Here is a 9,919-nt window from a genome sequence, read left to right as displayed (position 1 = left end):
AAATCTTGTATGAAAATTTGAATGTTTGTGTACTTAATTTAATAAAAAGGACTTAATTGCGTAAAATGTAAAAGTTGTGTGGTAGATGTTAAAAGTGCCTATTTGATTTGGCTTTATAAATGAGGGATCCTTATGATGCAAATAGACCATTGGTTTAATGAATGGACAAATATGGACAATAGTTAGTCGAATTTTAATGAAATAGATAAGGTTAAAATTGGTATTTAGTAATTAAGTTATGTTAAATAAAACATATCATAAAATCATCCTTATTATCATCATTTTTGACCGAAAATTTGAAAAGAAGAAAGCCAAAGGCTAGGTTTTCATTCTGCTATGGTTGAAGCTTAATTAAGGTATGAGTTTTGTTCGGTTTTTGATAATTTCTACGTTTTTGTGATTGTTGCTTAGTATACTATCAAGCCCATATCTCAATTTATGATTTTTTTGATGCTTTTGAGTTATGTCATTGATGAAACTATGAGCTTTGTGATGTTATTTGATGAATTATGAAAGATATGTTTTGGGTTAACATATGTTGTCTTTGAATTTTTGATGAAATTGAGTAATTTGGGCTAAATTATAAAAATGTTATTTTGAGGGATTAAAATGTGAAATAAATGAAATGTGTGGACTTGTATGAGATCTATGAAAATTCGGCTAAGCTTGTGTACAAGCAAACTTTGTGTATTTTTGTGATTTTGTGAATTAGGGACTAAAGTGTTTAAATGTGAAAATATGAGGGCTAGTTTGCAATATGCCTTAAATTGTGTGTATATGGATTGGTTTAAATGATTTAGTGAATAAAAAGGTTAATTTTGAATACATATGGATCAAGAAAAGAGGAATTCGGATCTAGACCGAGGAAAGTCGAAGGTTATTGAGTAAATAATCCGAGTCGACAATTTCGAGTACGAGGTAAGTTCGTACATAAAACATGATGTTACAAATATATTTTGATGCTTGAATTATACATAGATTGTATATATAATTGATTATGGTTGAATACGATGATAAATCAAGTGTATTTGGCACTAAGTGTGCGATTCAAAATAGCTTCGACTATATGAGGCACTAAGTGTGCGATACCGAGATAGCTTCGGTTAATTGAGATGACATTAAGTGTGCGGAATCTTTCTAGCTTTGGCTAACTCTTGAAGCACTAAGTGTGCGGATGTCAAAGCATGATTAATCTTTGGAAAGTCTTAAAATATCCGAATGATAGGTGAGAATGAAAATAAATAAATATGGGAAGGTTCAGGTATGTATGATACCTATGTGATAGATGATGTTATGCATATGAAGTTCATTAAATTGGTATAAACATATGAATTCTGTTTGCATAGAATTGATAGATGAATTGAGAATTAATAAGTACTCATATGCTGATGTTTTATATTTTATAAATTGTTGATGATTTTTGGTACGAACTTACTAAGCTTTTGAAAGCTTACTTTGTATGTGTGTTTGCATTGTTTTTTTAGATATCAAAGCTACTGTGAGCTCGGGGATCATCAAGGACCATCACCACACTATCGAACCTCATTTTGGTACTTTGAAAATGTATATATTAAAGTATGGCATGTATAGGCTAGAAGTTGTGGGATTATGTTTTGTGATGTATATATTTAGCCATGTGATATGGCTTGGCATGGTTGTGGTTATGTCATGGTTTTGGTATAAGATAGGTGATGCAATATGATATATTTTATATGTTTTAGTTGGACAAAAGAAATGGTAAATGTTGGTAAGTTTTGGCAAGTTTTAGCATGAAATTGAATGATGTATAGAAAGAAATGTTTTGTTAGGCTTTTGACTTATGTTTTGATATAGATTGGTAAGGCTTATGAGTATGTATTTGATTGAATTAGATATGTCATGAGTGGCTTATGTTTTGGTTTGGAATTTGGCTGAATTGGTTGTGCATATATGTTTATTTTGTTGCTTGTAAGTTGACCCAAATTATGCGTAAAATTGGCTTTTCAAATGGCCTATTTTTGTCCACACGGGCAGAGACACGGGCGTGTATCTTAGTCGTGTGCGACACACGGTCATGTTACACGGCCGTGTGCCCCCTGGGGTACCCTACGAATTAAAGGCAATATACCCTCCAATTTTGACATGGCCTAGACACACGATCAATACACGGGCGTATGGTCAGCCGTGTGGCCAAGTCAGTAGCCTCCTTAATTCTCAGACGGCCTGGCACACGGGCGTGTCTTATGGCCATGTGGACAAGTCAGTATGTATGCCTTGTTTCGCCACGGCTTAGACACACAGGCTTGTTTAATGCCGTGTGAGGCACATGGCCTGTTCACACGGGCGTGTGACCCTTTTAAAAGTTGAAAATTTTTATAAGTTCTAAAAAGTTCACACGTTATCGATTTAGTCCTAGATGAATAGACTAGACCTTGTATGCTTAGTTTAAGTTCGTAATGAACATGAATGAATGATATTTTATTAAATTGAGATGGTATTTGATATTTGGTTGTTTTGATCTAAGTTACGAGTCCAATAATGCCTCTTAACCTATTCCGAAAACGGATACGGGTTAGGAGTGTTACAGGATGAATTCTAAATAGTATGGTAAATGCTAAATTGTGCCTTATTGAGTAGGTTGTTTTGGAATGATTTTATAAATGAGAATGGTTGAGAATGTTACAAGTTAGAAATGCTGTGTATATAGGACTAATATACGTGCAATTTTGAGTATGGGTAATACTTGTATGAAGTATGAACTTGATAGGGAATTGTTAGATAATACACATATTATTTGTATGGGAAAATAGTGATCTTAAGATCTGACTTTAATTTTGTGTTATCTTGGTATAAATTTTGTTTACAATCTTTTATATAGTATGATAATGGTGTACATATTTGGTTAAGTATAAGTAAATTATAAATAGACTTGAATATGGTATGAAGAGTTATAATAGCGATTGGATTTAGTAGTCTAGGTAAATATGTTAATTAGTATAAATGAGTGATGCCTTTGATACATGAATTGTTATTAGTCTTGTATGTCTTGTGCATAATTTGAAGCATATAGGAATGGTGTTTGATCTTGAATGGTTTGTAATACTTATATAACCTTGTTGCGAAATGGTGCCAATGAGGCATATTGGTTAGATGATTAGGAGGTTAATCTATAACATGTTTTAGTTGAGTTTGAAGTGTTAAGATGATTGGTATGTCTTTTTGAGTGGTCGATAATTATATAAGTTGTTAAGCTTAGAAAAGTGTCCATTTTATGTGGAATAACTTGTATGGTATTATTGTTTGTTAATTGGATGTATTAATATGTGTTTAGATTTGATTTTATGCAGGTTTGAATTACCAAATGTGCACCAAGTGAGCTATTAATTTGATTTGGCATGAAATTTGATACTTAATGGCACATTCTTGCACCACACGGGTTGGCACATGGCCATGTGTCACATATGGGTTGCTGACACGACTGTGTGACCACTGGAATGTAGGAGTTTCTTAGCCACACAGTTCTCGATTGTTACACGGGCTAGCCACATGCTCATGTAAGTACTATTTATATGTTAAAAATTTGACTCACACGACCGTGTAACTTTTGGAAAGATTGGACTTTTAACCCACAAGACCACAGTAAGTTATAGGACCTGGACACACGGTTGTGTGACCTCTATTTTGTACTTTTTCCTTTCATTTTGCGAAAATTTCAAATTAGTCATTATTTGATTTCGAATTAACCTTATAGCTTTCCTTAAGCTTGTTTTTAGACTTGGATTTGGTTGTATTTCAAATTATACATGAAATTATGACATGATTTGGTGATTAAATAAAATTAATTTCTATAAATTGTAAGTGTTATATTCCGATATCTGTGGTAATATTCCGTATTTTGGGTTCGGTGATCGGACTGGACAATCAGGATTTGATTATGAGGTGTTATAGGTTAGTTTATAAATTATTATTATGAGTATAATGAAAATTATTATTACGAGTATAATGAATTGTCTTTGTGAATTGTATTGAATCAGAGAAAAAAAGTGTGGTTTTGTAACACCCCAAAATAGGGCTTAGGAGTTTTGGGGGTATTTTAAGGATTATACCTTTAGTGTGCTTGGGAATTTCGTTAGCATGGTATTCAAAAATATTTTTGTTTATGGTATTTAGAAAATCCAATCAATTTTTGAAAATAATGTTAAAAAGGTTTTCAATTTTGAAATAGGGACTGATTTGTAAAAGGGGCAAAATTCTATGTGTTTATGAAATAGTTAAACCAAAACTTTAAAATTAACCTAATATCTTCCTCCACCTACAAGTTTCACATTATTTTTCTTCCCATTCAATTGTCTTGTGATCCATTTCTCTCCCAAGTCTCTTCCATTCAATTTTGTTTTACAAGCTTGATTACTTTTGATTTCTATCATCACCCAAGCTATAAACCTCCATAAAAATATCAAGAAAAACAACCAAGTCACCATAGATTTCTCCATTGTTAAGCTTCTGGGTTTTTGATCAAACGCTTGGTTTTTCTTCATCTAAGGTAACGATTCAACTCCTAAATAGTTTTAAATGTATTTAGTTTTTAAAACTATGTTTTTAGCCATTAAATCGCATGTTTTGAATAAAAGCCGAAAATTGGCTCATTAATGGTGGATTTCGGGATTTTGGGTAAAAATGTAACTTCAAAGTGTTTTTCAATTTGTTTTGATGATATTAAAAGGTTTTTAAACTTACTTTTAAGTTTCATTAAGTATTTCTTGGATTTTAAATAAATTTCGTGGAAATTGCCATGAATATGTCAAAAATATTGATACCATGAATTGAGTAGTTTTGTGTAGTTTAAAGGTTGAGAATCTGTCGTAGGTGTAGACGAACGAAATCAGTTTTAGACGAAAAGATGAAGTATAGACTGAGATATTTGGAATTTAAGTTTGTTATGTCGAAGGTTTCGGTTACTTGAGAACTTAGTTTAGGCTTATGTTTTTGATTGTTTGAGTTGAGTCCTTAGCTAATTTTTGAATGTGTTTTTGTTTGATTTGTTGTGTTAAAGCTTCAGATTCATTAAGATTATCTATGAGTTAAGGAAATGCTAGTTTGAGCTTTCGCTATTTTGACAAAAAGTGTAATTGGTGAGTGTTTAGAAGAGCTGCTTGTGGACACGATTTAATGCGTTAATTGGGAATCTAGAAGTAACCTGAACCCCTACTCTAAATTCCAAATGTAATTATAACAACCCATTTTTTAGTGAAATCGGAACAGTGGTTTCGGGACCACAAATCCGATCCAAAATATATTTTATTTTTATTTTACCATATGACCCGTAATATGTTAGAAAAGACGTGTGAAAATTTTAATATGAAAATTTTATCGATTTAGTGCTTAATTACGAGAAGGACTAAATTGCATAAAATGTGAAAGTTGAATTCTAGTAGCTATAAGGATCAAATAGCTATGGAATTCAAAACTTAAGTTCCTTATATGGTAATTAGACCATTAATAAAAGTATGTAGATTTTTATGATGACTAATCCATGGAATTATAGAAAAAGACAAGGGACTAAATTGGAAATACCAAAATACATGATTAATTAAAAAGATGAATAGAATTATATCATCTTATTTTCATCATCTTCAACCTAAAAACACATGGAAACCCTAGGAGAGAGAAAAGAAGCTTTTAAGGTCTAATTGGGTAAGTTTCCTTGTCCCGTTTTTAGTAATTTTGGTATTTTGGAAACCGGGATACCTTAATCTCTCTATTTGAGGGATTAATTTGAAAAATTTTCAAGGTATGAAAATGGGCCACGGATGTATTATAACGCCCCGTACCCGAGACCATTACCGGAGTCGAACACGAGGTGTTAACGGACTTAATTCATTACTTAAACAGCTCATACAATTCATTTTAAAATTTCCAGACAAGCTGGCTAACTGCATCACAGTCGCTTTAAAAATCATATCTCGAGTTCCGAAACTCGAAATCCAATTCCGTAAATTTTTACTAAAACTAGACTCATATATATATCTACTAATTTTTTTATAGAATTTTTGGTCAGGCCAATTAGTACAGTTTATTAGTTAAAGTCTACCCTGTTTCAGGGTTTGACTACACTGACCTCTGTGTATTACGAATCAGATATCTCCCTGTACAGAGCTTCAATGACTATGCCGTTTGTCTCTAATAAAAATAGACTCAATAAGGAATCTGTACATATAAATTATGATTTCTAATTATCTTTTTAAAATTTATGGTGAATTTCCAAAGTCAGAACAGGGGATCCAGAAATTGCTCTGGCCCTATTTCACAAAAATTTAAACATCTCATAAAATATAGCTCATATACCTGTTTCGCTTCTTCCATATGAAAATAGACTCATCAAGCTTCAATTCCATAACCTATTCATTATTTAATTCCATTTCTACTATTTTTAGTGATTTTTCAAATTCACATTACTACTGCTGTCTGAATCCATTTTATGGTAAATTTTACCTATTTCATGGTTTCCATGGATTAGCTAGCAATTTGACATGCATAACTCCAAATATGATCATAATTAGCCATTCCAATGGCTAATCATTACCAAGCATTTTCATACCACTCAATAACCATATCATAAGACCATATATACAAAATGATTATAATGCTATACATGCCATACTCAAAATATACAAGCCATTATGCCAAGATGGTATACGGATAGTGTGAGCGAGCCTCCGACCGTTCCCGATTTCTGAGCTGGCTTGTCAAAACTACAAGGAATGAAAAGGAGGGAGTAAGCATAAATGCTTAGTAAGTTCACATGCAAATAGCAAGTAACATAACTATATAAGCAAACATAAAACATCATTTACATAATCATCACCGAGACATTCATATCACATTTTCTAAATATCATTCATCATCTTACAATCTTACTGTTGTTGTATCTATTTCCAACCCGAGGGTTAAGAACATACCTGTCTAAAGTGTCCACTTCACAACACTTACCAATAAGTCCCTTTCATCTCGAGTATTCCTCCGCTTGAGTAGAATTTTACCCGTTGAACACATCGGAATATAATTCGGATACATGGAAAGTTTGCACATAAGTGACACATATGTAGCCAAGCTACCATGTAACCCGCCCATAAGTGAACTCGGATTCAACTCAATGAGCTCGGGCGTTCGCATCCATAAGTGAACTCGGACTCAACTCAACGAGCTCGGATGCCTACTTACATCTCTTGAACTCGGACTCAACTCAACGAGTTCGGACATTTGCATCCATAAGTGAACTCGGACTCAACTCAACGAGTTCGGATGCTCAACCATCCTAGTGACATGTCACTTGTATCCTAATCTATTCCTCAGGTTCAAACGGGCTTTTTTCCCTCGATCTCACATTTGCCGTCTTCCATGGAATATCGGAACCGATACTTCGGTGATAGTTCATACTCATCAAGTAATTCACATAATTACATATTATTCAACAATAACCACAAAGCATAATATTTCATGATAATAATCAGCATCATATCATACAAACAACATTAAATTGCTTAAAATGACAATTATGTTACTACATTTACACATGAACTTACCTCGTATGCGAAAATGGCTACTTTTACCATTTCGTCCACAACTTGGTATTTTCCCCATTTTAGCCCGAATTTCAGTTTTCCTTGCTCTATCATTTAAAATATAGTCTAATTAGGACTCACATTATTCAAATTGACCCAAAATCATATTTTGGAAAAATTACAATTTTGCCCCTAAACTTTGCATATGTACACTTTTGCCCCAAAGCTCGTAAATTAAAATTCGGCCTATTTTCTTATGTTTTATGACATGCTGATCATTTTTCCCTTCTATGGCAACATCAAATTCTCACTCTAACATGTACTTATGACTATTAGGTATTTTTACCGATTAAGCCCTTTTGCTCGTTTTCACTTAAAACCGAGTAGCACAAGTTGTCTAACATAATTTAAAACCTGATATTCTAGCATAAAACACCAAAATACACAAATTTCACCTATGGGTATTTTTCCAAATATAAACCCTAGGTTGAATTATTGCTAACATAAGCTTAATCGAGCTACCGGGACTCCAAAAACGTAAAAATCATTAAAAACGAGGCTAGAACGGACTTACAATCGAGCTGGAAGCTTGAAAACCCTAGCCATGGTTTCTCCTTGCTATATTCGGCCATGGGGTTGAAGATGAGCAAAATTGGCTTTAATTTTGTATTTTAATTCATTTTACCCCTAAATGACCAAAATGCCCTTACTACTAACTTTCCAAAAATTCCATCCATGTCCAATTTTTGTCCATAGACTTAGAAATTGGTAAAATTGCTATTTAAGACCTCCTAATTAATATTTCAAAACAATTTCATACTAGAAACTTCTAGAATGCAAGTTTTGCAAATTATTCGATTTAGTCCCTAATTTCAATTTAAGCACTTTATGCATAAAATTTCTTCACGAAATTTTCACACAATCATGTAATCATATCATAGACCTGAAAATAATCATAAAATAATTATTTCTATCTCGGATTTTGTGGTCACGAAACCACTATTCCGACAAGGCCCAAAATTAGGATATTACAACTCTCCCCCCCTTCAGGGATTTTCGTCCCCGAAAATCTTACCAGAAAAGTGGTCTTCACTTTTAATCTCATATTCGGTGCCGAAGAACTTGCGCTTAGACTGTACCTCCAATACATCTCTTCAATTCCTCATATGATCTAAAAGCTTACAGTCTCAACTCTCAATTGTTCTTAAACTTTCAACCCTTCTCAGTTTCCCATGATATCATGACATAAAACCCGGATCTCAACTTGATTTAATGGAGACCAGAATTCCAAGAAATCCAACAATCAAAGAGACCGAAATTCCATGGATCGATGAGTAGGAATTCATTCAATACTAAGATATGATTTATAGATCTCGCCAAACATTTAATAATAGGATACATCACATTTTCCTCTTTCCGCCATAGAAATGATTCTGATATGGCCTCAAGAATAATCCTTCTCATTTCCATCCCAATATCAACGCTGACAAGGATAATTTTGATAGATCCCAATGCTCGGCTTTAACCCCTTTAACAACTCCGATTTTATGTAACATCGATGCTCTAAACTATCACATTACCTCACCGTCTTGAAACACGTCACAATTCATACAACAATACATTCTTGAAAGTCGAAGTCTTTGCTCAATGTAGACTAGTCTAGTTCGACGCCTTGTTACCAATATTTTCATCTATCCGAACTCTGTCAACATGTAATAAACTTTTCAGCTTTCACAAGATGGAAACCTTATCATTCGTAGTGACTTAAACTAATATCCAACTCTTTTCTAATAAATATACACTTCTCGTTCAAACTATTTACTCTTTTATCCGTACAAAATGAAATTCTATTATCAGACTTGGGAAAAATAATCCTGACATAATTGTCACATGAAATCTTTCAAATAAATAATTTACCATACCGGCTGAAACTCGCGCTTTTATCACCTATGCCTTTACTGATGTCAAATCCTTACACAGAAATTAGAAAAAATCCCAATACTAAAATCACCACATTACTAAGATCAAATTAGAAGTATAGTCATATTTTACATGATTATCACGAGTTGAAGAACCCACTTCGAACATGAGTCGTAATTGACAAATTATGGAACAAAGATAACAAGAAAACCGAATAAAGAAATCCAAGATAGAGAAACCCAGAATAAAGAAATCCAGAATAAAGAGATCTAGGATAAAGAAACCCAAGATACGATACTATGCCGGAGAATCGAAAACCAAACTCATAGAGAAAATACGGAATACCCCGATAATTCTTCAAAGAAAGAAAGTCCAGAAGAAAACATCATTTAATCCCATCGAAATCAAATATAACAAGATCAATATATCTTCCCATACATATATATCGATGAAGCATC

The sequence above is a fragment of the Gossypium arboreum genome, chromosome 13, assembly GCF_025698485.1.
Source record: "Gossypium arboreum isolate Shixiya-1 chromosome 13, ASM2569848v2, whole genome shotgun sequence".
In the NCBI taxonomy this organism is placed as follows: Eukaryota; Viridiplantae; Streptophyta; class Magnoliopsida; order Malvales; family Malvaceae; genus Gossypium; species Gossypium arboreum.
The sequence above is the reverse complement of the archived record's forward strand: the minus strand, read 5'-3'. Positions refer to the sequence as shown.